Consider the following 27,603-nt stretch of genomic DNA (forward strand, 5'->3'; position numbering starts at 1 on the left):
GGGTATGATGACAACTTACAGAGATTCAGTTCGCAGACATCACAGGTTAGACAGACACAGAATGGGCTCCTGGAGTCTCTTTGTAAGGGCTAAACATTTGATATATAAATAGTAATGAGATAAAATGCACTCCGTTGACTTTTTGTAATATGCCCAATTGTTATAAGAATCAACAAACTAATAAAATAGCATGAAGAGGATTCAGTCGTTGGGGCCTGGTACGTTTCCTTTATGTTCAACAAGTCAGGAACAGAAATTATCCTGTGTGGATATTTGGAACGTTCGCCAGTGCTGCATTTCCTGTAAATCGCGTGCTCACATAGTTCAGTAGGAATGAAAGTGAAACTGTTGTAAAGGCGACTGCCTGCCGCGGTATAAATACTGTAGGGCGTTCCCGAAGCCGCTAGACAAGGTCCGTGGCAGTACGGCGGAGGTATGTGTCTTTTATTTATGTCCTCACACTCGTTTAATGAGCTGCTGCTTGACTTGTTTTGATCTGTCAATTTATGTGCGAAAAATATTGTTGTTTTTTTTACTGTAAAATAACTGCCATGAAACAGGCAGCAAAGATTATTGTTTTGATATATATTGTGTGCGTCAAACTGAAACTAAAGTTTACACAATCAATGCATTGCTTCGTTAATGTGAAGCCTGGTCCCCCTCGTTATGTATTAGTCGTTTCTAGCGAGCTCGTGCAGAGGGTTACGGCTGAAAGTCACTGCGGATAGGTTTCTGCAGGATACATTAATGCAAGACCAGCGGCGCAACTAAACTACGAGCCCCCATTTCCCCCACTCCCGGAGTCAGGCGCTCTCAGGCCAGAGGACTGTGCCCCCCCCTCCTCCCCCACCCAAAGACACTGAGGGGCCTATGTTTCGCCACTGTGCAAGACGTACACCGGTGTTGTGTAAATACTTTCGTATCCCATCCAGTCCGTGTACCCCCTGCCCTTCTGCTGTCTTGGAGATCCTCTATTGTCTTTGTGCACCTCACCTCAAGGCTGGCTCGTTGCAGAGAGCTCTTTCCCAGTCCCTGCCCCTCCCTGACACGAGTTTCTTGGCCCCTCTATCGCAATGAACAAACAATAGCAGCAGCAAGTGCACGAGCCTCGTTAATGTGCTTCTCTTCACTTTGGGACAGACTGTGGGAATGCAACAAAATGCAATATTGATAAAATAAATAAATAAGCAATTTCAAAGCCAATAGCTCTCGCTTACTCAATGCATTGGCTTTGTCAGTTTTACAGCAGCACAAATGCTCCTCAGTATCGCTGAAAGTAAAAAAAAAGTTACAAAAAATAACACTGACGCTGCCAGCAGGTAGCAACATAGCGCTTCTTTTTCTTTCATTGCTGCAGGGAGGGAGGGCGAGTGGGAATCAACACAAAAGGATGAGTGTGTGTGTGGTGAGGGAAGGGAGGAGGCATCACAAACAAAGGGAAAACATAGATCTGATGCCTCCAGCTTTGGCACAGCACTTTTTAGGTCTTTCCTACGCAGCGCTGCGTAGGAAAAAGACCTTTAGTAATCAGCACAGCTTTGCGGACAAAAACGTGCACCCGTTGCATTGCTTTGAATGGCAACGCGTGCACCTTTGGCGATTCCTTTGCAGGAGCAAGCTTTCAAACCATATGTTGGTAATTAACACGCTCGCTCCCGCAAGGGAAACAGGCCCAAGCTCCCTCCTCTATCCCCTCCCCCTGCTGCTTTTTACTTTCAGCGCGAGGCGCGTGCTGATTTTTATTTTAATTGCTTTGCGTAAAGCAGGAGTGTACAACATGCTACTAAATGTATTTTTAAGGAACATATATTTCAGAAGAGTCCCTCATTCAACAGTATAAACAAGTTTGCTGGGCATACAGACTCCGGCAGAGCTTGGAGGTCTACTGCAGGATTTTTTAGCTTTCACCTCGGAGTGCACAGATGTTGTGATGTCGCAGGTTCAAGGTTTACAGCCCACCGCCACACCCAAAGAGTCTCACGTGTTGCCACTTCTTTTCAGAAAAGAAAACAAGCTCTTCTAAAATGCGGAGGGAGCATTTCATAGGCACAAGGGTTTCATGGCTCTTTATTCATTCAAACACATTCGTAAGACCCACAAAGGTCATTCCTGGCCGTGTAAACTGCCCTGCTTTATCTGTGCAGCAGGTGATGCTGCTTTTATTGATGTGTAGACTGCTTTGTTTTAAGACCATATCAGACACAGCAGTGCCACATTTGTAGTGAAGAATCTTACAGGTCTATACAGTTATGGCACTTTGCTCCCCCGATAAAAGCAATCCTGCTATTAGCCGTGTAAAGAGATTTTGAGGAAAGGCAACTCCGTAGTCTTCTCAGAAGGCAGCTGAAATTCACTAATGGATATAAATTAAGGTAATAGGGGTGTTTTTAATCACAGCCGATGATTTCAAGTGGTTTTGACTTACGATAGGCACATTTAATTATAACTATTATTTTGTATTGATCGCATGATTTTAGTCACAAATTGTATTTTTACCTTCACTATCAGTTAGAGTGAGCGCTGTAGTAAAGGGCTTCTGTGCTAGGGTGACCAGGCGTCCCAGATTTGCAGGACAGTCCCAGTTTTTCACCAGCTGTCCTGGCCAATTTCAGTAAATTTGGCTTGTAAAAAGCAATTTAATTAACAGGTATCTTACTGGGCTAAAAAATAGCATTTTATGTATTATCTTAGTACCTGTTCTGCATTTCTATGTTGATGAGCACTGGCATTCTGTGGAGGTCGGATGATGTAAAATTGTAGTCCTTCTTCTATTCTTAGGAAATGTCCCGGTTTTTGGTTTTTAAAATCTGGTCACCCTAATCTGTGCGGCCAATTCCTCCTACTCCTCCGTTCTTGATGAATCATTACATTGAAAACTGGAGAGCAAAGGTGGAAAAACAGCTACAGGAAACCAAGGCCAAGCAACATGGCAAGAAAAAACAAGCATTGGCATAGCCAATAGGTCTCGCTTTTGGTACCTTATAAGTATTTAGTTATGCAGCACAATATCCTTGGTGCAACAACATCAACTGTTGCATGGCTAAACACTTATAAGGTCCCAAAGTTGAGACCTATTGGCTATGCAAATGCTTGTTTGTTATTTGGGGGTGAGATGACATGTGGGAGCCGGACAACACAGTAAATGAAGGGAGGACAGGTAGGGGCAAAAAAGTGAAATATGGCCAGCGAGGACTTCCTCAGAGCTCCATTTTAGGTCTTGCGTGTGTTACAAGGCAGAGCCCTGCTCCACGAGAGATTTTGTAGGAGAGGATTTTCAGAAGACGGCTTTAAACCCCACCCCTCATTCCCATTGGCCGGCGTCACCTTTTATGTTAAACGGTGGCCTGCCCTTGGAAATGAGGTGTTTGGGTTGCCTCCCTTTGGCTTTCTGTGCCAGCCCACCCGGACTGGCTTGCCTGCTTTCCGTCTGTTGCAAAGCACTTTCTTATCTTTATGGGGCCATGTGTTTCTAACACATGGCCCCATAAAGACAAGAGATTGATGCATGTTAAGACTGGTCATTCTCTACCTCAGCAAAAACATGAAAAGTATTTACGAGCGACCCTGAAAACAGATGAAAGAGGCACTTTTCTGTCCTGAAGAGATAACCGTGGGCCTCTTTGATTCTCTGCAGGGCTAGCCTGCAGCAGACGTGGAGGAAGCAGGGTGTTAAAACTTGAATTTGCTGTCTGTCAGCAGAGGGTTCTCGGAGGCTGTCGGTGTAAGGAAGCTCTCCCCGACCACCATATGTGCTCTCTGCACTTTTTGAGCAGCTCCTTGATTATTCCACTACGAGACGCGCTCACCGTACGCCAATGCCTGTGACTAATTATGCAGTTGCTGTGAGCCATGCTTCCGCAACCGAGACTGACGTGCTGAAAATAAAATGTCTCCCCCTCGCTATGCTTTCTAGCAGCACTGCATGTACAAAGTTTATTAGGGGCACGCTCACCATACACCAGTGCCTGTGACTAATTACATGGTGGCTGTGAGCCATGCTCCCGCAACCAACACCATGCTTAAAATAAAATGCCTCCACCTCACTATGTTTTCTAGCTGCTGTATGTACATAGTTCATTAGGGGCACGCTCACCATAAACGTGCGCCTGTGACTAATTACTTGGTGGCTGTGAGCCGCACTTCCGCAACCAACACTGCCATGCTGAAAATAAAATGCCTCCTTCTAATTGTGCTTTTAAGCTGGGCTGCCTCTACAGAGTTCATTAGGGGCCAAGTTGCTCATGGGGACAAGTGAGCTGACGACCTTCTTCCCCCCGGAGAAAGTGTTAGCGCCTACACGTGTCTGTTGACGCCGCCTGCCCCTCAGGTCTGTAATTCGATATATTTGACAGAATCTGGACCTGCTGCTGGACTTCTGAAACTCCTCAGGCTAGGAACAGAAAGGGGCGCGCAGACGATTTATATAAACGAAGACGCCGAACAGCGCCAAGAATCCAATACTGAGTGATGCATAGTCAGCGAATTTACGCTATTTCGCTAAATAATTCCCGTTGTAGTTTTAGAGTAGTCCGTCCCCAGGGGTCCGTCCATAGGTGACAGGAGCCGGGGTGGGTACTTTCAAAGTACACCCGGGGCACTGGAGATAACCCGCTCTCAAGTGAGATTTTCAAAAACATATATTTTATTATCAGTACAACAGAGAGACAGGCACGCTAGTGCGAAGCAGAAGGAGTGGGAGTTTTTAACTAGGGGTGTATGCACCACTGCTTGAGGGAGAATAAACAAGCATTGGCATAGCCAATAGGTCTCGCCTTTGGGACCTTATAAGAGTTTAGCCATGCAACACTTGAAGTTGTTGCAACAAGGATATTGTGCTGGATAACTAAAAACTTATAAGGTCCCAAAGGCGAGACCTATTGGCTATGCCAATGCTTGTTCTTTTTGGATAACATTCACCCCAGCGCAGAAATCTGCAAAAAAAATAATAAATAGTTAAAGGTAATTTGCAACCATTTTATTGTTGAAAACGATGTATGATATAAGTGGAATGTACAATAATGTAAAACCTATAAATAGTAGCGCTGCAAAAGATAAACATAGGGCTTCTTCCCGCATGGTTTCTTGTTAGAGATTGGCACCTGCCATCACACACAAGCGCTTTAACAAGCTGCCTCCTCCTCTGTGAGCTGCACACAAGAGCTAGTACCGGAGCAGCTTCTAAAACCGGCACCTACCGGAAGAGGAGGGTTGTGCTAACCCACCACAGGAAGTGGGTGTGCTGAGGCCACTGAGGTCTAAAACCCACGAGTTCTGGGATTTCAGGACTTTCAGATATCCTCACAGTCACATATGGTGAGGTGCTTAATAACATCATAAAAGACCCGTCTCTTTGGGGTGTTGGGTTGAATGGCGCTTATATAGTTAATGACACCTCGGTCCACGGCTTTGTGAACAAGCTTAACGAAAACATAACGCAAAGACAACATGTGCCACAGGACTAATCTTCCCTCCCATGAAAAGAGTAGGTATCGCTTGGGAGGACCAATGCTGCACGCATGTATGTCTACTTGTATACCAAAACGAACAATACAGTAATATGCATGAATAGTTACATATAATGAATGGTCCTAGTTTGATACAATTTAAGTTCACCAGTGTTTTCAATTTTCCAACTACCACTTGAGAAATCAGAGGCAAAGGAAATGCATGCATTACTAAAAGAGACACGCCTGGTTATACAGGAGCTTAATGAAAGCTTAATGAAACACCACCAAGAAATACAATGAGACAGTCACATTCAATTAAACTGAAATAAAACGAAATGGAAAAAAATACTTTTTGCAAATTGAAAACGAAACATTATGGCAAACCTGTGAAGGATAAAAATTGGTTTTGGAGTTTCACGCACCGCTACAACCGGCAGCAGCACAGACAGGCAGATGCATTCTCGACCACAAATGCAGACTTGTCCCTAAAAGATGACAGGCTCTAAAGCGATTTTGACCAGAAGCATGACAAACAAAGCGCAGGTAAATTCTACGAGTATGATCGGCTCTCCAGTTTTCAAAACTTTCAGTTTCAATTGGAGAGCTGCAGGAAATGAAGCAGCTGGTGACGTACAAAGGCGTGCCTTCACAGATACTCAGAAGGGGCAGAGCTCAACTTGTCACAAGCAAGGGACGGGCTTCTGGGAGCTTTGGAGTAAGGAATATAGGCTGAACGTCCCACAGGCAGGACCTTAAGAGCCGTGCCAACTTACGGATGTTTGTGTCACCTGGGCAAAACGTATTTTGAGGGACCCTTTTGAGAACAACTTTATAAGCATTTTCTGCAAATTCACGCTCCTGTGTTGTCAAGTAATTTTGAAAGATATGCTAAACTTTCATCAACGAGTGCAGGAAAAAGACATTTAAAAGACAATGCTACTTGGTGTCCTCCAGCAAAAGAGTACTAAAAGAATGCTTTAGCAAGCACTGATAAAGCCATTTTGTGTTTGGATGGAGATGTTGTCTCGCAACAACATTTTAAGTTAAATTCAGAGTCTAACCAGCTTTTGTTTCAATTATATGAAATACACGAAGGGTAATTTTATTGCAGTGGTTAATTAGCGGACTCTATAAAAAAATATAAAAAGACACAACCACACAGCCCTTGAAATTGCAGTTTCATTGGTTAATACGTATAAATAAAGCACCGATCACAACTAACATGCTCGCTGCAACAGTGAAAATCAAAGCACTGCTCTTACAATTTTCACCATTTCATCTGGTGGAACCTGAACATCTTCTCCTTAATTCTCTATCTACCCCTGTCATGTCCCTCTTCTCCTCCCTTCTGTCTCTGTTTCTGTGGCTAGACCTGACTGTTGAGTGAGAGAAATGGGAGGGGGCAGAAAACAGCCAAAAGACAGAGTGGTAAAAAGATTGGTAAAGTGATAGTAAAGAGAGGGGTAAATGAGGTAGGGAGTGACATAAGCTAAAGAGAGAAACATGAAGTAGCTAAAGAGAAGGATACGGAAAGGCAGAGAGACAGGCGTGGTTTTGGGATAAGGCAGATGGAATAGTATAGAGAGGGAGGTAGTTTGAGAGACAGATGGGGAAGACAGGTAGTGAGGTGACAATGAGTTAAGTATAGGCAGGAGCAGTAAAGAGGGACAAAATGAGAAGTGGTAGAGAAAGACATTCAGATAAAGAAAGTAGTAAGGCAGAAAAAAAGGTAAAGAGTAAAGGGAAGAACGAGGTGGTGAAAGGTGAGGTAGAGTAACCAGTAAGCTTAAATGAGAGGCAGAGAGTGAAGTAGAAAAAGTTATGGCTTAGAGACGGTGGTTTGAAACAGATTGAGATGCAGAGAGAAGCGAGACAAAAGTTATTGGGAGACATAGCAAGAAATGGATAAAGTAATGAGAGAGATGAAGTACCAGGAACAGATGGTGAAATGGAAAGAGGAGGTGGAGAAGTGAAGTTGCGAACGGTGAGAATCAGAGGTGAGAGATGGGCGTTAGGTTAAGATGAGGTACAGAGAAGTGGTAGAGTAGTGAGATGGGGAGAGGGCTGAGAGGTAGAGAGGTGATTTGAGAGAGAAGTGAAGAAGATGGAGGAGATATACAGATGAAATGTAAACAGTACTGTGGTAGAATGATACACACCAGGTAGAGGCAGAGAGGAGGTAGAACATGGGGAGGGTTAGAGAGGTATAATTCAGAAACTTGGGGTACAAGAGCAGCTGGGTCTTCGAACCTTTTCCTTTTTTCTCAGTATGCACAACATCAGCAACAAGTATTTGGCAAAGCCAATAGATCAAAAAGGGAAGCAGTACTGAATTTGCCAGTGCTTGTTTTCCAATTGTTCCTTTGCATTTTATATGTCTATTGCACAAACGTAACTGAAATATCACAAAAAAATGTATTTAAAATGTTTTTGTACACTGCATAAACAGGCACTCGTGGAGAAAACTACTTTACAAATAAAAAGTCAACCGAATGAAAATGTACATGAAAGCAAACCTTGCTCTTTATTTAGAGAATCAAGCTCTATTACTCCGTCAAGAACCTGTCCACACATCATTCCACTGCACAATGCTTGCTTGCTGAATACAAATAAAAAAAACACATGCTATGAAGCCATAAACACACCGCTCTGCAACTAAAAGCACTGCTAGGAGAATCACAGAGAAGTAATATGCTAAAACTAGGAAATATTCTTCACCTCCTTAGAAAAAAGCTTACAAAAACCTCACAGCAAATCATGGGTACGGACCGTGTTTTGTTTACAAATATACGATATTGCAATGCCACACTGTTAAAACAACCATGTTTTAGAAAAATTGAACAAAAAAAAATACACAATGGTGATAATGAGTTTACCCTGGCGTATTTACACTAAGAGTGAAATTAATGTTCTCCCGTTATTGTCGCGAGGGGGGTGGGCTTAAGAAAGGTTCGAATACTCGTTACCTTGCCTTCCTAATTAAAGACATCAAGCAACAGTGAAAAATTATTGCATTTGCAATACTACAAGGGGAGCGGAACGAGAATATGAAAGGCGCTCCAGCAACTGTCATTATAACAGAGCCACAGACCAAGACCATAGCGTGGCCGCGAAAGACAAAGTAATCGCGGTCAAGTGCGGCGCGCGCACCCGCGCACATGCACTGTAGCGCTAGACTGGCCTGATAGCACTTTTTGGAGCACTCTCAATAAGTCTCGCCAGACCAGCGCATGCGCTGGGTCAGGCGAGACCTAAAAAGGGAACTCGTAACTGAGGTTCTAATAACTGAAACCTCATGGATACAGCGCCTGTTGCTGCCGTCCTACTGGGTGCTGGCGCTGTAACGCTAACGACAGTCCTGCACGAGTTACTGCCACTTATTTTATCACGCGGACATGATGAGTTACCGAGTCTGCGCCGTCTGTGATTTGGTTCCAGTAGATCTTTGCAGCACAAGACAATATCACGCGTGCCTCAAAATAAACAAGCATTGGCATAGCCAATAGGTCTCGCCTTTGGGACCTTATAAGTGTTTAGCCATGCAACAGTTGCATAACTAAATACTTATAGGGTCCCAAAAGCGAGACCTATTGGCTAAAGTGATCGCGATCAAACATCAAAGCGGCCGTGTGGCCGCGAAAGTGAAAGTAATCGCGGAAAAGCGTGCGCCCCAGCTCATGGACTGTAGCTCTAGGCTGGCCTGGTAGCACTTTTTGGAGCCCTCTCAATAAGTCTCGCCAGACCAGCGCATGCGCTGGGTCAGGCGAGACCTGAAAACATAATGTGTCCTCGGGGGAGTCCAAATCTGCAGATAAACACAGGAAAACGTGCGGGACATGGTTCGAATTTCTTTGGAAAACGGGGGATATCACGTTAAACAGGCCCCAAAATAATGGAACAAGGACATCAAACAGCACTTGTTGTATCAACTTCTAACATCCATAAATGTGCATAAAACAGGTTTAATAGGGATATATACGATCTTCTACCCCCACGCACTTCTCTCCTCAGCTGCAGATTTTAAAGGCAGCAGTTTCGCCTACGCACACACATCTCTCCTTGGCTACAGGTTTCCAGATTTTGGTCTCCTCCACATGCACTTCTCCTCAGTCCCTGGTTTCAGGGACCCTGCCTCCCCCACTCATCCCCCACACACATCTCTCCTCTAATCCAGGTTTCCAGATCTTGGTCTCCCCCCACACATAGTTCTCCTCAGTCCCTGGTTTCAGGGACCCCGCCTACCCCATGCATCCCCCACACACATCTCTCCTCGGCTCCAGGTTTCCAGATTTTCGATGCACGCTATACAGAAGCTGCTATTGTAAATAGTGAAATAATTGAGACATCTGTCCACTGTGAAGTGTATGCCCCTAGGCGCTAGCGTCCTCCACCTGAGAGAGTCTTACGGCTGTCCGTGGCACTCAAGGCGGCAGTCGATTGGTGTGTGTGTAAGTCCAAGACTGATATGCCCCCACCTGGCCCTCTCATTCACTCCCCCCTCCCCCCTTCCTTTTCATCTTGTCGATACATGGCAGCTTTGTAGATTTCCAGCACACTTACTCCCGCCATGATAAATCATGTAATTAGATCAGGCTGCCATGGCAACAGACAGCGGTCACCCGTCCATTCAGGTGTTAGTTTTGCGCCCGGAGGGCCTTGGGTGGTCCATGCGGCTGTTGCATCTCGGCCATGGCGTGCCTTCGGGTATTTTTCAGAGCACTTTCTCTTTGAGCAGAATGCTGTTGTAAATTTCCTCACAGACTGCGCCACCCTAATGAGCGGGCGTGAGTGCAGAGTGAACCTGTCTACCTGCAAGTACTTAGAGAGGGTCGGCTCTGTGGGCCACATGCATCAACGAGAAAACTGGTCGCAAACGGGCAGATTAGCAGAATCTGCCCCTTTGCAACCGGTATTTTTGCATTTGGGATGCATCATCCCATATGCAAAAATCGCAATTTAAGGAATCTCTAAATAGCGATTCCTTAAATTGCGATTGCATTTAAGGAATCCCAAATTGAGATTCCTTAAATGCAATGCATTAAACTTAAAATATTAGCGATTTCGCTAATAGGGGGAGCAAATTACCATGAAGTTGAACTTCATGGTAATTTGCAAAAACTTTGAAAAATGTACTTTTGTGCATTTTTCAAAGTTTCATGTTGCGCACACACATGCCCTTAGAGCATGTGTGTGTGCAACATATGTGCACAGATCAATTTCAGGGGTGCAATAGGGTGTCATTTTGACACCCTTGCACCCTTGAAATTGCATGAGCAATTTGAGAGTACCTACTGGTACTCGCAATTTGCTCATGCAATCTCCAAATCATTCCTATGGGCCTGGAGGCCCATAGGAATGATTGGGACGGCATTCCTTAATTGCGACTCGCAATTTGCGAGTCGCAATTAAGGAATTTGTAGGAATCGCTATTTTTATAGCGATTCCTACATGCATAGGCTTTTGCAATTCCTTAATTGCGATTCCTTAAAAATCAAAATTAAGGAATCGCAAAAGTCTTTGTTGATGCATGTGCCAGTGTATTGTTAAATTTATACAGGAACGCACTGCCCGTGTGGGGCGAGGGAACGCTTTGCCCACCTTGGTCGCAAGTTACACTGTGAGGGGTGAGTGGTTGGAAGAGGTTGTGTGTAGATGGGAACCGGAGTGGTTAGTGTGTTTCTTTGTAGTTTCATATAGTGCGAATTCGACGTGAAGTTATTGGAGCGCTGTACATGGGCACCAGTTACAATACGAAACAAGATCTTTATCATTATTTTTGGGGCATGGGGACATTAAAGGATTTACCCAGAATCACAGGCTGTTGAGCGAAGCCGAGACTGGAACCTGGTTCCACCAGCTCCAAAGTTGGCAGCTCTGGCCTTTACACCACATCCCATCCTTGTTGTGCGTGAGCGACCAGCCAGATAGGTGCTCTTATTATGTCTTCTTGGATCACAGTGCTTAATAACTGGTGAGGTGATGGGAAAGTGTGTGTGTGGAGTAAAGTGCACACACTTTACATTGACTCAAAACTTCAAGGCACTTTTAAAGAAAGGGGGGAGAGAGAGAATAATCTATCTAGTTTAGAGGAGAAGATTATCTAGTTTAGAGTGAAAAGGCAGGATGGTATAGGGCCTGGGTACCCAGGGGCTAAAACGTTTGGTCTGTTAAGTGACGGAGGGCCGCATTGAGGCCAGCAGGGTGGTGGTGGGGAAGAGGGGTTGGCAATAAGGTGGGTGTAGGGGAAGTGAAGCATATACAACTAGTGTCTGAATGTGCAATGTGAAAGCAAAAACGTGGGATTAACCCCGGCTTCTCCACTTAACTAAATTTTGTGATCCTAGGCAATTTGTTTTACTTCACTTTCTCTCCTTTTTTGATTATCACGTATGAGGATCTCAAAATACACCACTTCAGGATGTATGCTGTACAAAACCTTCCCCTGTGTTTGACTTAATAAAACATAATGCTGTTCATGTATATTATAAATGCAGGCTACCCACAGAGTGCACATGAGAACAGATTGCGCTTAGTTCACTATTGGCATTGTTGTTGGAGGAAGGGGAATGGGCCGAGGGAGAGAACAAAATAGTACACAACTGTCGTACTCCAAAGCAGGCTGTCTTTGCCTCTGATGTAAAGGAGGAAGGGAAGAAAGATAGTTTGAAACACAGTGATCAAGAGACCGTTGATTAAAATCTCTCTTCTTAAGTCAGAAAAGTAGGATGGCACAATCAATTGTGTTGAACGCAGCTCTTAGATCAAATAGAACCAGGGCATCCTTATTAGTCCAAGCTCCGCCTGAGATCGTCGAAAATCAATGTTACCGCAAACTCTGTGCTATGACCTGCTCTAAATCCAGCTTGTGGACAATGGAGAAAATTGATGGCTTTGAAGAATTGGAATTGGTTGAAGATCAATATTTTAAGGCAGTGGTTCCCAAACTGGGGTCCGTGGACCCCCAGGGGTCCTTGACACATTCCTAGGGGGTCCGCAGGCAGCAGTTTTAAAAGCACTGCAAAGTTTCTTTTATAATCAGCAGTTTTGGGGCAGCAATAAAAGTGTCAAGTTAAATCTAATCTAGTGATTAATGTACCTGCTGTAGAGAGATGGGGGTTTTGTCCAGTGGCAGCTTTGACTCATCTTAGGAAGTGCTGATGGTTGATATGCCTGCTGCAAAGAATGTCTACCACACATTTCTTTTAAAACAGTATTTTGTTTTGTGCATAACTCAGTGGGTTCCTGCTTTTGCCACAGAGATTCTTTTGTTACTGTGCAGTTCACAAGTTTCAACCGTAGTCTAGCACAGTGAGCTATGAACTGCCATCAAGGAGCTGCATGCAAACTGCAAGGTACAAGTTAGTAGGTCATGCTTTTTCCAAGTCTTTCATTATCCAGATGCTACTAAAAAGGTTTGTTTGGGTAGAAATAAATCCTTATTATTAAAGTCAATGCTAACCCCTGTGTTATGTTCTGAATCCTAAGTGCGTGCTTCTCCAGACCAAGCACTCATAAAAAATGCCTACCAGAATGGATGACAAGTGAATCCTACACCTTTAGTCCCCTTTGCCTTATGTAACATTTTCTATTCACTGATTTACACACATATGATTGTCTCTGTATGTGTGTGATGTAAAGTGCTTTGACAGCCTACAGTGGTATGAGAGGTGCTATAAAACAAATTAAATACATGTGACAGTGGGGCTATGGAGAGATGAGAGGCACTGTTGGAGGGTAGTAGTGAGGAAATCACTGAAGATTGTCAATCTTTTAAGATTGACAAAAGATTGTTGTATCCTGGCGCATAGTAAGGTCATTGTTTACTATGCTTTAATAGCGAATACGATTTATTATATTATGACAAATGTGTTGTAAAATGCACCCTTTTCCCCCAATTTTTCTGTTGGTGAAAATGACCCTTTGCAGTGGTCAGGCTCACTCGCTGCACTTGGTGTGCACTGTACAGGGACTGGTCTGACATTTGCCAGAGCAGCTTTAGGTGTCCAGTCCAGCCTTGGCAGGAGCAGGAGCCTCTGGCTGTGAAATAAAACCAAACAATGAAAAGTTAATTGTGAGATGTAGCACCAACCTGCCCATTAGGATTTTTCAATTTTTGCAAATATTTGTAATATAAAAATACTAAAATCTTTAGTAATTCAAGTAGTCTTTGTTTGATGTGCACACGTGTGTGTTTTTTTCCCTTTGAATTATAGTTTTAATGTTTGCGATTTAAATCCCACAAATTGCTAGGGGGTCCCCGGTTTCCAGTAGTGACTCAATGGGGATCCTCGGGAGTGAAAAGTTTGGGAACCACTGTTTTAAGGTCTTTGGCAAGACATGGTAAACAATCATTTGCAATGCAATAGGTCTCGCATTTACACAAGTTTAAGCTATTGGCATTGTAAATGTCAATGCCTTTTAGTTATGTTTTAAAAATGAAAACAAAAATAAAAGGCATTGTCATTTGCAATGTCAATAGCTCAAACTCGCGTAAATGCGAGACCTATTGCATTGCAAATGCTTGTTTGTTGTTATGGCGGGTGAGGGAGACAGTGGAGGGAGGATGAGTGGGATTGCCAACAAGGACAACAGTAGATGCTGCAACATGGACAGCGGCGGGGGGTATTTAGAAATTGCAACATAGACAATAGATGGGAGGGTCAACAGGGACAACAAAGGGAGGGTCGGGGCAACACGGGCAATGGATGTGGCAGCATGGACAACAGAGGGGGGTTGGGTGGTGCCACACAGACAATGGAGTGGGTGATGTAACACGGACAACTAAACACAGGGGAGAGAAGTACACTAGGGAGACAGTTGAAAAAGATGCACTTTGGTAGAGTTCTTAAACACAAAGAAAAAAGTAGCACCTACAAAAATGAGCTGTTGAAGGACACACGTAACACGTCCATGCGCCAGGGGAGGGACAAACTCACGAAAAGGAGGGACACCTACAGCAGCTGATCAGTAAGAAGCAAGCAAATCGGAGTGACAATGATGCCAACCAATGCAAAGCAATGGGTAAACCCACTGATAGAAAACAAAGTCTTGCAAGAGAGCACAGTCAGTGTCTTGGGTGAGACCTAAATATGAAATTCTTTGGTAAGTACACACTTTTAAAAGTTGCATTTTCAGTGAAGAATTTCACTATAGCCAGCAGCTGATTTTCATTTTGGGCTTGCCTACCTGCTGTTTTAATTTATGCATAACACAGCATCTACTGAATATTAAGTCTTTCCTAAAATTAGAGGTGGGCACATCACAGCAAGCTTGAGACAGATGTCTGGCTCTGAGTGACCCCCTTGGACCCTCAAACCCAAAATCAGCAATGCTTTCACATGGCTTCTGCCTGCCACCAGTGGTGTAGGTAGCCATTGACCGCCTGTGACGGTCCTTGTATCCTTTGCACTTTGCTACACCTCTGCCTGCCACCCATGGTCAAATAATGCGATACAAATTAAAGTCAAATGATTAACATTTGTTGTTAAATGCGTGGCAAAAATAGACACCCGTCCAGGGGCTGAATTGCAAAATGTGAAATCAGAAAACTTGGGATCATTCCTGGCTTTGCCATTTGACTAAATTGTGTGATCTAAACAATATTTCATTTCACAAACCTCCTTATTCTTCATTATTGCATATTAAAGGACCTTTCAACAGTAGAGTTCTGGATATGAGTTGTACGAAAACCTTAATATTTGATTTAAAAGACTACAATGTTGTTGCATCTACAACTGGCATCTAGGCTACATATGGTTATACAAGAGAACCGAGTTCCCTTTAAGTATGCTTACTGTATTGTCATCATAGTGGGGGGAGTGAGGAGAATAATGTTTCTAAATTCATGTTTAAAAACTATCACTATTAATAAATATCTCTCAATGCAGTTATATAACCAAATGTACTAAGGTGAAATGCTTCCACATTTTGAAGAAATACTCTTTTTTAAAATTTTGTAGACACTTTGTCATTTCTTTACATGTTTGTTGCATGTTTAAACATGCCAACTATTTTCGTTGCAAGTCTGAGGTAGTGGTTGTTAGAGACAAGCCAACCCCTCAGCTAAAATAATCGTATTTAAGACATTTCATACAGCTTATATATAAAACTGTAATCATTTCAGAGAGGCACTAGGTATGAAACCAATTGCAGTTTTCCTTTCCAGAATTTATTTTTGAGGAGAGTTTCTAGTTGACCTTAAAGACATTCTCAGAGTGTTTCTATCAAAAAATAGCATCATGTGAGAGGCACATTAGTGGAACTGGGCAGAAACTTGTGGGAACGATGTTCCCAATCATTTCTAATATTACAAAAAAGTTCCCCAATTTCTTGTTATGTTAAAACAACTGTCCCTGAACGGTTATACTGACTGTAGAGTAGCATGGTGTAGAGTGGCGTAGAGTCGAATGACATAGAGTGAGGTTGAGTAGAGGAGAGTGGCATAGAATAGAGTGGCTTAGAGTAGAGTGGGGTAGAATGGAGTGGCATAGAGGAGACTGGCGTAGAGTAGCGTTGAGGGGTGTAGAGTGACATAGAGAAGAGTAGTATAGAGTGCCACCGTGTAGAATGGTGTGGTGTACAGTAGAGTGGTTCAGAGTACAGTCGAATTCTGTAAAGTGGGTTAGAGTGGCATAAAAAGGAGTAGAGTGGCATGGAGTGGCATAGAATAGAGTGACATAGAGTGAGGTGTAGTGGAGTAGAGTGGCATAGGGTAAGGTGGCATGGAGTTATGTGGCATAGAGTGCAGTGACATGGAGTGGTGTGGTGTAGAATACCTTAGAGTGCAAATGTGTGGAGTGGAGTGGCTTAAAGTGGAGTAGAATAGAGTGGCATAGGTTAGAGTGGCATGGAGTAATGTGGCGTACAATGAAGTGGCATAGAGTGGTGTGTAAGGTACCAAAAAGTGTCAATGTGTGGAGTGGCTTAGATTACAGTGGCGTAGAGGAGAGTTTCATAGAATAGAGTGGTGTAGAAAAGAATGGCAAAGAGTAGAGTGGCACTGAGTAGCATGCAGTTTAGTGGCATAGATTAGAGTGGCATAGAGTGGAGTGACATATAATAGAGTAGGGTGGAGTGGAGTGGCGTAGAGTGGGGTAAAATTGATTTGCGTGGAGTAGAGTAGGGTAGAGTGGCATAGAGTGGGGTGACATAGAGTGGGTGAAAATAGAGTGGAGTAGCATAGATTGGCATTGAGAATAGGGTGCATAGAGTGGCATTGTGTGGAATAGAATGGCACACAGTAGAGTGGCATAGAGTAGAGTAAAGTGGCATGGAGTGGTGTAGAGTGGAGTGGCATAGAATGGGGTAGAATAGAGTAGAGTAGAGTGGCGTGATCTAGAGTACCACCGAATGGCAATGTGTGGAGTGGTGTAGAGTGGCATAGATTAGAGTGGCGTAGAGTGGAGTATGGTAGAATGAAGTGGAATAGTGTGGCGTGGCACTGAGTAGAGTGGCATAGAGTAGAGTGAAGTGGCATAGAGTAAATAGGTGTGGAGTAGAGTGGTGTGGAGTAGAATGGAGTGGCGTAGAGGGGAAGAAATTGGAGTGGCATAGAGTGGAGTGGCGTATAGTCGGGTAGAGTTAAGTGGCATAGAGCAGAGCGGCCTAGAGTAGAGTAGAGTGGCATAGAGTGATTTATAGAAGAGTGGAGTAGCATAGAGTGGCATAGGGCAGAGTGGCATGGAGTAGAGTTGTGTTAAGTTGAGTGGCATGTTGTGGGGTAAAGTGGAGTGGGGTAGAGTACTGTGGTGCAGAGTGGCATGGAATAGAGTGACGTAGAGTGGCATTGTGACGAGTGGCATAGAGTAGAGTAGAGTCTCGTAGGGTGGTGTAGAGTAGATTAGAGTGGGGTAGAGAAGTGTGATGTAGAGTGGCCTAGAAAGAGGGTACAGTGCAGTAGAGTGTCATACAGTAGAATGGTGTAGAGTGGTATAGAGTAGAGTGTCATAGAGTAAGGTTGAGTGGAGTAGAATAGATAGAGTGTCTTAGAGTAGAAGAGAGTGGAGGGGCGTAGAGTGGCATAGACTAGAGCGCATAGAGTATAGAGTGCATAGAGTGGCATTCTGTGGAATAGAGTGGTGCACAGTAGAATAGTGGAGAGTAGAGTAGAATGGTGTAAAGTGGCATAGATTGGCATAATATGGAATACAGTGGCATGGAGTGGTGCAGAGTGGAGTGGCATAGAATAGAGTGGCTTAGAGTGGGGTGGAGTAGAGTGGCATGGAGTACAGTGATGTGGAGTGGCATAGAGTAGAGAGGAGTTGCATCGAGTGGAGTGACGTGGAGTACAGCAGAGTGGCAATGTGTCGACGAACAGTGACCTAGAGTGGAGTGGCGTAGAGTAGAGTGGTGTAGATCACTGTGGTGCCGAATCAAGTTTTGGAGAGTAGAGTGCCATACAGTGGAGTGGCTTAGAATGGCATAGAATGGAATGGAAAACAGTAGAGTTACATAGAGTGGGATGTGGTGGAGTATATTAGAGTGGCGTGAAGTAGAGTGGCATAGATTAGAGTGGCGTAATGTGGATTGGCGTAGAATGGAGTGGAGTGGCGTAGAGTGGGGTGCCATAGAGTAGAATAGAGTGGCATGGAGTAGAGTGGAATGGTGTGGAGTGGTGTGGAGTGGAGTGGCATAGAGTAGAGTGGTATAGCGTGCGTGAACTGAGCAAATAACATTAGTCCACTCGACCTGTACTACTTCTTATGTGCCTATATAGTGCTTTATGTTCTGACCCAGAAAACACCACACAATAGCCATCTTTTCTAAAAATAAATCTTTTTATCTAATATTTTTTTACTTACAGAGTTCCATCAATAAATATTCTGATGTCAAATATAACAATTTAACAATCTTTGACAAGTCATCTTATGCACAATTAATGTACCACACATTTTAAACGAAGAACTCACTCATACAAACGTCAATAACATTGTTAGACCTGGCACCGTTGGCGTGGGTCTCCCTTCCATCTTTCGCTTTTGTCTCCTCTGTGTTTGCTGGTGTTAGATGCTCTGGGCGCTGTGCCACTGCCATTCAGTGCCACAGCACGAATGCTCCCTATTGTAGAATGACTGTATGAATTGGTATTCCCTATAACCCTTGCTGACCCAGGGAACATGTTTGGAGAGTCAAATTTGGTATGCCTGAGCTCAGAATGTTAGAGTGCGTCTTTTGGTGGGGATTATTTTTATATTCTGTGTTTGGGAGTGCCACTTTTGGAGAGCGGGTATTTTCTTGCCTAAGTCTTCCAGTGTGCTCTGCTGTTATGTGTATTGGTTGCCTGGTTTTGGAGGGACAGTGCAGGCTGGGTCCGACCTGGATGGAACAGGGAGATCTGCAGTTGGAGTATGGGGAGGGGTGACCCTTTGATCTGAGCAGAGTTGTGCCTGGCAAGGTGAATGATGGCTCCACATCCCACTGTGCATCTGATGGCAGACCCCTTCTTCCTGAAAGGCAGGATGCAGCCTCGTAAACAAAGTTCTCCAGGACCACACCGAACTGGTTCTGGCTGGGTTCAGTGACTTGTGACTTTTGAAAACAAAGACTTTTGGGGTATAAATATCTGTGCTAAAACCCCTACACGGTGTGTTACTTCTGGATGTCAAGATGAACCTCTGTCCGTGTAACTAGAGGGAAATTCTTTGAAACTTCTATCTATCTTGCTGAAGCAACTACCCAAGGGCCTGATTTGAGCTTGCCTCCTGCTGAAGTCTCAAGGACATTAGACTTCACCCATCAGCCTTCTGAATTCCTATTGAGGGGGATTCTACTCGCAGGTGAGGTTTCTGTCGAAAATTCCGGAGCCTCTGTGTCTACTGCGGGGAATGCGGGCTGAGAATCATCGCTATCGCTATTGTGGGCCGCCGCAGCTAAGGAGCTGTTGCCACTGAGAGCCCGCATTTGCCTGTGCTACGAGAATCATCGCTATCGCTATTGTAGGCCGCTGCAGCTGAGGAGCTGTTGCCGCTGAGTGCCCGCATTTGCCTGTGCTACGAGAATCATCGCTATCGCTATTGTGGGCTGCCGCAGCTGGGGAGCTGTTGCCGCTGAGAGCCCGCATTTGCCTGTGCTACAAAAATCATCACTAACGCAACAGTGGGCCGCTGAAGCTGAGGAGCTGTGCTGCTGAGTGCCCGCCTTTAATCATTGTCTCAGGATCATCGGGAGCGTTCGCCGCAGACCGCCGCAGCTTGGAGCAAACAGACACTGTATTGTGTTGTGAAATCCATTTCAACTCCACCCATTTTGAAAAAAAAGTCAATAACTACCAGAATATAATTTTTTCCAGATCTAATGCCTTCATAAGGACCTAACAAATCAATAGCTAACTTTGAGCATGGTTTTTCTGGGAAGGAAGTTTGAATATGTTCAGATTGTTTTGTTTTCAAACCTTTGTCAGAATTTAAACATAAAGGACAGTTTTCCACAAACCTAACAATGCAACTGTCCATGTATGGTCCCCCAGAATAACTCTGACTTTTTAAATAGTATCTGGTTGACCCATGTGACCATAATAAGCTATCGAATCCAGTTTGTTTCAAATGCCTTCCGGCGGAACAAAACATCCCCCCCTTAACAATCACATCATTTTCTAAAAATAAATCAGCTCTAACCTTCCAAAATACTTGAAGCTCTTTGACTAAGTGTCTTTCCAATGGCCACCCATTCAAAATATACTGTTTAAGCTCTCTCAAAGAGTCATCGCTAGAAACAGCAGTCAACCATTCTTCTTTTGACCACACATGTCCTACCAAAAGCACTACATCCTCCAAGGTTACCACCATACATTCTTCTTGTGGCTGCATACCATAGGATGATCCAACTTCTCCTGATAGTCGAGACAAGCAGTCAGCTCTAACATTTGGTGCTCCTGGTATATACATCACAGTAAAATTGTACTCACAGAATTTATCAAGCAATCTCACTAATCTAGATGAGGCTTTTCCAATTCCATGTTTTGAGAGAAATGATACCAAAGGTTTATGATCAGTTTTAAGATGGAAAGACTTGCCGAACAAAAACATTTAAAAATTCTCTATTGACCACGTGCACCCTAGTAGGGATCTTGCTGTGTGGTAGAATATCTGGATTCAGCCACTCTTAATGGTGTGGGTGCGAAGGCAATGGTGCATTAAACATTGAGAGAAAAACATTTAGGAAATGCAAATATAATAAAGTGGACCTATAAATTTGCAAGACAAATCTATATTCAGCCAGGTGAGTATCAAAAATATATATTTTATTTATTTACCAATGTTTCGTTTTTTTGGAAAAATTATTTTTAAAATGAGAAAATATCAAAAAACAGATAGCACAATGTAATTCATAAGACTTGAAAAAATATCAAGCATGATGCAGATCTATTGCCTCTACTTAAACTTCTCAGTCATACTCACTCATTCGTTCCTACTGTAACTGTTTCTATACATTTAATTTGAATGACATAAGAATAGAGAATACGCATGGTGTATGGTTTCAAGTGGAGCATGAACTGCGTACAGACAGCACTGCAGTTCAATATAGAAATACATTGTTGCAGATAAAAACTTTTTGATTGCCATGGCTGACGAAATTTGTGTCCTGTATCTAAACGCCGGGAGTAATGAATGTTGAAATATGGCTCAACTCAGGTGTTAGCTCAACCTAATGATAAGCTGCCTTCAGGTCAATTGTGGAAAAAGAATATGCTACTTACCAGTATGCATCTGTTCTTGGCATGTAGAGCTGCAGATCTACACACTTATGCATAGATCGCCATCTGGTGTTGGGCCCGGATGTTTGCAGTTTGTTTTTCCTCTTGGAAAGTCTTTGGAAGTCACGAGGTCGGTGACTCCTCCTTTGGATCGTATTGCGCATGGTCTTCGGCTCCATCTTCAGATTGTTTTTCGCCAACAGGGAAAGATGGAGCGTAGTAATAACAGTGAAGAAACCCATGTGTGTTGTATCTAAATAAGATAGACTGGAACAGATACAGGTAGCCGGGGAGGCGGGTGGGCATGTGCAGATCTGCAGTTCTACATGCCAAGAACAGATGCATACTGGTAAGTAGCATATTCCGTTCGAGGCATATGAGCTGCAGATTACACACTTTTGCATAGACTATATAGCAGTTCCCAACCTTAGCGGCGACCACCGGTATCTGTTGCAGTGGTTTGAAATAGTGTTTTTAGTACAGCCTGGCCCACATTAGCTTGTTACTTGGTTTGCACATCTACACAGTAATGTTTAGTGAAAGTGTGCGGTGTTGACCATGTAGCTGCTTTGCAGATATCATCTAATGGGATGTTCCCTCGAAAAGCCATAGAAGCCCATATCTTTCGTGTAGAATGGGCTTTAGGGGGAACGGATAGCGTTCGTTTTGCTTTGTGGTAGCAAATCTGGATGCATTTTACAATCCACCTAGCTATCCCTGATTTTGAGATGGGGTTGCCCTTATGTGGTGGAGAGAAAGAGATAAACAGTTGTTTGGTCTTTCTGAAAGTTTGTGTTCTTTGGATATAGTAAAGTAAGGCTCGTTTGACATCTAGCGTGTGTAGAGCCCTTTCTGCAACAGTTTGAGGTTGCGAGAAAAATACCGGTAATTCTACAGATTGGTTTAGGTGAAAAGGGGAAATGACTTTAGGTAGGAATTTTGGATTGTTACGGAGAACAACCTTGTTTTGGTGCATTTGAAGAAAAGGTTCTTGTATGGTAAGTGCTTGTATCTCACTGACCCTTCTAAGGGAAGTGATGGCTACAAGAAAGGCTGTTTTCCATGTGAGAAATTGCAGTTCGCATTTATGCAAAGGTTCGAAGGGCGGCCCCATTAGCCTTTTGAGAACAATATTTAAGTTCCACACAGGTGAGGGTGGTACTCTGGGGGGAATTATTTGTTTTAGGCCTTCCATGAAGGCTTTAATGGCAGGTACTCTAAAAAGTGATAGATGCTGCCTGTTTTGTAGGTAAGCTGCAATTGCTGCGAGGTGTAGCCGAATGGAGGTATATGCTAGGTTACACCTTTGTAGATGGAGTAAGTAGCATATGATGTGTTGTATAAACACGTCTAGAGGATTGATTGTGTTGTTATGGCAATAAACAACAAATCTTTTCCACTTGGCAGCGAAGCAGGCTCTAGTGGCAGGGCGTTTAGCTTCTCTGATGACGTTCATACAGTCAGGGGGAAGGTTTAGGTATCCGAATTCTAGGATTTCAGGAGCCAGATCGCAAGGTTGAGCTGAGCTGGGTCCGGGTGCCTGATCTCTCCATGGTTCTGGGTTAGGAGGCATGGTGAGAGGTGTAGTTTTTGGTGTGGTACTACCGAGAGTTCCAGCAGTGTGGTGTACCATGGTTGTCTGGCCCATGTTGGAGCTACTAGCATCAGTGTGAGGGAATGCTGTTGTAGCTTTCGCACCACTAATGGAATTAGTGGGAGAGGTGGAAAAGCGTACGCAAATTTGTCTGACCAGTTCATCCATATCGCATTGCCTTTGGACAATGGGTGTGGATATCTGGCGGTGAAGCTTGGGCATTTTTTGTTTTCGTGGGTGGCGAAGAGGTCTATCTGCAGATGCCCCCACATTTGAAAGAACGGGTGAAGAACCTGCGGGTGAAGTTCCCACTCGTGGATCTGCTGCGTCTGTCTGCTGAGCAGATCTGCCATGGTGTTTTGGACTCCTGGGACATGTTGGGCTAGGAGAAACATTTTGTGTGGAATTGCCCATCTCCATATGCTCTGTGCTAGTTGAGAGAGCTGTGGAGAGTGTGTGCCGCCTTGTTTTTGAATGTAATACATGGCCGTCATGTTGTCTGTGCGAATGAGGACTGCCTTGCCTAAAATCTGTCTCTGAAAGGATTTTAGGGCTAGAGAGATTGCTAGTAACTCCAGATGGTTGATATGGAGTAACTTTTGTTGCGGCGTCCATGTGCCCTGCACTGTGAGGTGTAATAGATGAGCTCCCCAGCCGGAGAGCGATGCGTCTGTTGTTAGTATTATTTGTGGAACCGGGTCCAGGAACGGTCGACCTTTGGAAAGGTTTGTGGTGTTCCACCACTGCAGAGAGCGATGGGTGCGACCGTCTACCAACACCAGATCTGTCAGTTGCCCCTGGGGCTGGTTCCATTGGCGCGTTAAGCACTCTTGGAGTGGACGCATCTGGAGTCTTGCGTGGGGCACTATGAAAATGCAAGAGACCATCATCCCTATCAGTTGCATAAACACTCTTGCTGGTAGGGAGTGTTGAAGTATGAATCTTTGATGCAAAGCCTGAATGCTTGCAATCCTGGCCGGATTGGGGCAGGCTATGGCTTTTGAGGTGTCTATGGTGGCACCGAGCTATTGCTTTATGTGGGATGGTGTTAGCTGGGACTTTTGGTGGTTCACCGTGAAGCCTAGTTAGTGAAGTAGTTGGATTGTAGTGGCGGTGTGGTGTACACATTGGTTGTAGGACGTGGGTTTTATCAGCCAGTCGTCCAAATATGGGAAGACGTGAATGTGCTGTCTTCTGAGGTGTGCCACCACTACTGCTAGGCACTTGGTGAATACCCTTGGTGCTGTTGTGACTCCGAATGGGATCACCTTGAACTGGTAGTGTTGCCCGTCCACTACAAATCTGAGGTACTTTCTGTGAGCATGGTGTACCGGAATGTGGAAGTATGCGTCTTTCAAGTCCAGTGTGGTAAGGAAGTCGTTCTGGGAGAGGAGTGGAAGCACCTGCTGGAGCGTTACCATGTGAAAATGGTCTGAATGTATGTATGTGTTTAGGGGTCGGAGATCTAGAATAGGTCGTAGAGTCTCGTCCCTTTTTGGTATTAGAAAATATAGGGAGTAGACCCCTAAATTTTGCTGATTGGCGGGAACTTGTTCTATTGCCTGTTTTTGTAGGAGGGAGATTACCTCCTGTTTTAGTAATGTGGAATGTTCTTGTGACATTGGGCGTTGCCTGGGTGGAATGTTTGGGGGGGTAGATATTAATTCCAGGCAGTATCCTGACCGAATAATTTGGGTCACCCATTTGTCTGAGGTGATGGTCTCCCAGATCTGAAGGAAATTTTGTAGTCTGCCCCCGACCGGAGTGGGATGGTCTGGAGGGAGCGGGGGGAAGTCATTGGGTAGGCGGCATGGCAGTGCGGGCGGTATTTGTTTTGCCTCTGCCTTTATTGTTATTGCCCCTATAGCCGCCTCTTTGATAACCCCTTGTGAAGGTGGACTGAGTGGGGGATTTGTAGGAAGTGGACGCGCTATCTGAGGAGTAGCCTCTAGACGTACTCCGAAAGGAAGAGCGGCGAAAGGAGCGCCTAGGAGGGTGTGACTGCAGGGCTCCCATGGAATTCGCCATATCAGTGTCCTTCTTCATTTTTTCAAGGGCCTCATCTACCTTTGGGCCGAATAGGTGTTCTTGGTCAAAGGGATGATTTAAGATGGAGGCCTGTACCTCTGGTTTGAAACCTGATATTCTCAGCCAAACATGGCGACGGAGGAGGACGCTAGTATTAATGGCCCTGGAGGCTGTGTCTGCTGCATCTAAGGCACAGCGTATGGAGTTGTTAGTTTTTGTCTTACCCTCTTGAATTAATTCATTGGCCCTATTTTTGTAACTTTCTGGGAGGTGGTGCATTATGGTTTCTAATCCATCATAATGTGCCCTATCGTATCTGGCCAATAGCGCTTAGGTGTTGGCGATACGCCATATATTGGCTGCCTGTGACGCAGTGCGCTTTCCTGACGCGTCCAGTAGCTTTGACTCTTTGTCAGGTGGTGGTGCTTCGCCTGACGCCTGGGAATTTGACCTCTTTTGTGCAGTGGAAACCACTAGGGAATCTAGTGGCGCTGGCCCTTTGATATAGGCAGAATCTGTGGGGGCAGCTTTGTACTTTTTCTCTATGCGTGGGTTAATGACCCTGGCCCTGACTGGGTCCTTAAAAACCTCTGGCGCATGTTTTACCACCCCCTTGAGCATAGGTAGTATGGAGGTAGACCTATGTGCGGTATCAAATGTGTCGAGGAGGAAATCCTCCTCCACTGGGTCAGTGTGTAACTCTACCCCGTGATAATGTGCCGCCCTCTGAAGTAGGTGGTGGAAACCTAATGAGTCTTCCGGTGGAGATGGCCTGGAAGGGTAAAGGTCATCTTGTGGGGCGTCTGGAATATCTGGGTTATTGTAGTTGTCCCATGGGTCTGGGGATCCTGTAGGGGTGGGGTCTTGGGGCACATCCCCTGGATCGTGATATGGGTCCCCCTGATCATCATCGTCTGGAGACGGGTCGGAGAGCGATGAGGTGGGGTGGAGGAGGTGGAGGGGGCGGGGGTGGAGAGGGTGGAGGAGGTGGGGAAGGTATTCTGAAAGGGGAGGTAGCAGAGTCCTTCCTCTTTGGAGGTGGAGGCAGAGCCGGTTTGTCCAAATGTCTCTTTTTGGAAGAGAGTGCCAAATGTCCAGTTTTTGGATCCTCGGTAAGAGTTTTTTGTAAGGGATCCGGTGTAAACAGTTCCTGTGACAATGTTTGTTCCGTCAGCGCCGAAGTCTTCGGGGGCGATGACTTTTTAGGCTTGTCCGTGCTGGTTTGCTTAGCACTGGGCTTGGGAACCTCCGATTTCTTGGTCGGTGCCGAGGTGGGCTTCGGCGTGGAAGTGTCGGTGCCGAGGGCCTTATGGGGTTTAGTCGGTACCAAAGATGGCGTTGGTACGGAAGCGCTTGGTTTCGACACCGAGGACTTCGGTGTGGAGCTCGGTGTCGAGGTAGAGGCCGGTTTCTTTTTCGGTGCTGAAGGGTGTTTCTCGGCACCGCTGGAAGGCTGGCTCGAGCCCGAGCCGCCGGAAGGCTTATTTGGCTTCTTCACCGGGCCCGAAGGTGGGGTGTGTGAAGCAGTGTCTCTGGTCTTGCCTTGGCCCGGAGGTGAAGGCGTGACCGAAGCCTTTTTGGGTGTCGGCGCGGGTGTGGGGGGGGGGCGTATATTACTCACGACCCTCTGCACCAGGGTGATGTCCTCCACATCTGAGTCATCGGCTTCGGAAGCACTGACGAGGTCCTCTTCGGTGCGCTGCTGTCCCGGATCTTCGACGTCGTCTCCTTAGATGTCGACTGGAACGGAGGTCGAGGAGTGTGCCATGTTTCGTCTGGCTCTTCAGTCCCGAATAGTCTTTTTCGATCTGAAAGACTTACAGGCCGGACAGTCTTGAGCCTCGTGTTCAGGGCAGAGGCAGAGGTTGCACACCTCATGAAGATCGGTGTGGGGGAATTTGGACCGACATCGAGGGTACTTCTTGAATGGAGTTCTTTCCATCAGCCGGGACCGGAGCTTGGGTAGGCCCGAAGGCTGCCGTCGACGACTGGAACCGAAGATTTGTCGATGAGAAGGTGATTGAGGAGATCGCGATCTGAACAATAGCGCGATGTGAGTGAGGATTCCGCTACGATCATCGAACTGCGAATGTTCGGAACCGGAGCGCGAAGATTACATCCGAGCCCGATGGCGGAAAAAAACAATCTGAGGATGGAGCCGAAGCCCATGCGCAATACGATCCAAAGGAGGAGTCACCGACCTCGTGACTTCCAAAGACTTTTCAAGAGGAAAAACAAACTGCAAACATCCGGGCCCAACACCAGATGGCGATCTATGCAAAAGTGTGTAATCTGCAGCTCATATGCCTCGAACATGTATTTCCCCATTCATCAAATAACTCATACCTTAGGCAAAGGAACTTACCTCAGATCAACACAAATCCTGAGTTCCGGGGGGAGGTGTCCGCAACGAAAAGAGCTGCAGATCGCAGGTGTCTGGTTGGTTGGTGGAAGGTCATGCATTTGTTGATGTATGCTGGTCCTACGTTGTGCAGGGCCTTGAATGCGTGGATCATCATCTTGAATTGGCTGCGTTGACTTGATTCTTCATGAAGATCCATGGTGAGGTGTTGTTCCCGTAGAAGAGATTGTCCGTCTTGTCTGTGTTCAGCTTGAGACAGTGTCCTTCATCCATACTGCGACATTCATCATGCATTGTGGAAGTTTGCTCTGGTGTCGGAGGGGTCTTCTGACCAGTGACTCAAGCAGGACTTTCATATTTGTTTACTTTAGATGACATTTGAACTGTGATGCCCTGGGTACACGCAGATCTTCTGAATATATCATGGAGAGTTTGAGCATGATTGCTTGACTGTGCCTCCCATTGGTTTTAGGGGTCATTG

General features: G+C 45.1%; 1 protein-coding gene across 2 annotated transcripts in view; it reads left to right on the forward strand.

Moving 5' to 3' along the window:
- Nucleotides 1–344: 344 nt before the first annotated feature.
- Nucleotides 345–27,603, forward strand: part of LOC146799142 (interferon-induced very large GTPase 1-like) — a 98,744-nt gene continuing 71,485 nt past the window's right edge. The window contains exon 1 of one of the 2 annotated variants that reach the window (XM_085626585.1): nucleotides 345–433. The gene's annotated coding sequence lies outside the window, so the exon portion shown is untranslated. The remainder of the gene's footprint in view (nucleotides 434–27,603) is intronic. The other variant, XM_085626586.1, reaches the window with a different exon arrangement.

The sequence above is a fragment of the Triturus cristatus genome, chromosome 9 (assembly GCF_964204655.1).
Source record: "Triturus cristatus chromosome 9, aTriCri1.1, whole genome shotgun sequence".
In the NCBI taxonomy this organism is placed as follows: domain Eukaryota; kingdom Metazoa; phylum Chordata; class Amphibia; order Caudata; family Salamandridae; genus Triturus; species Triturus cristatus.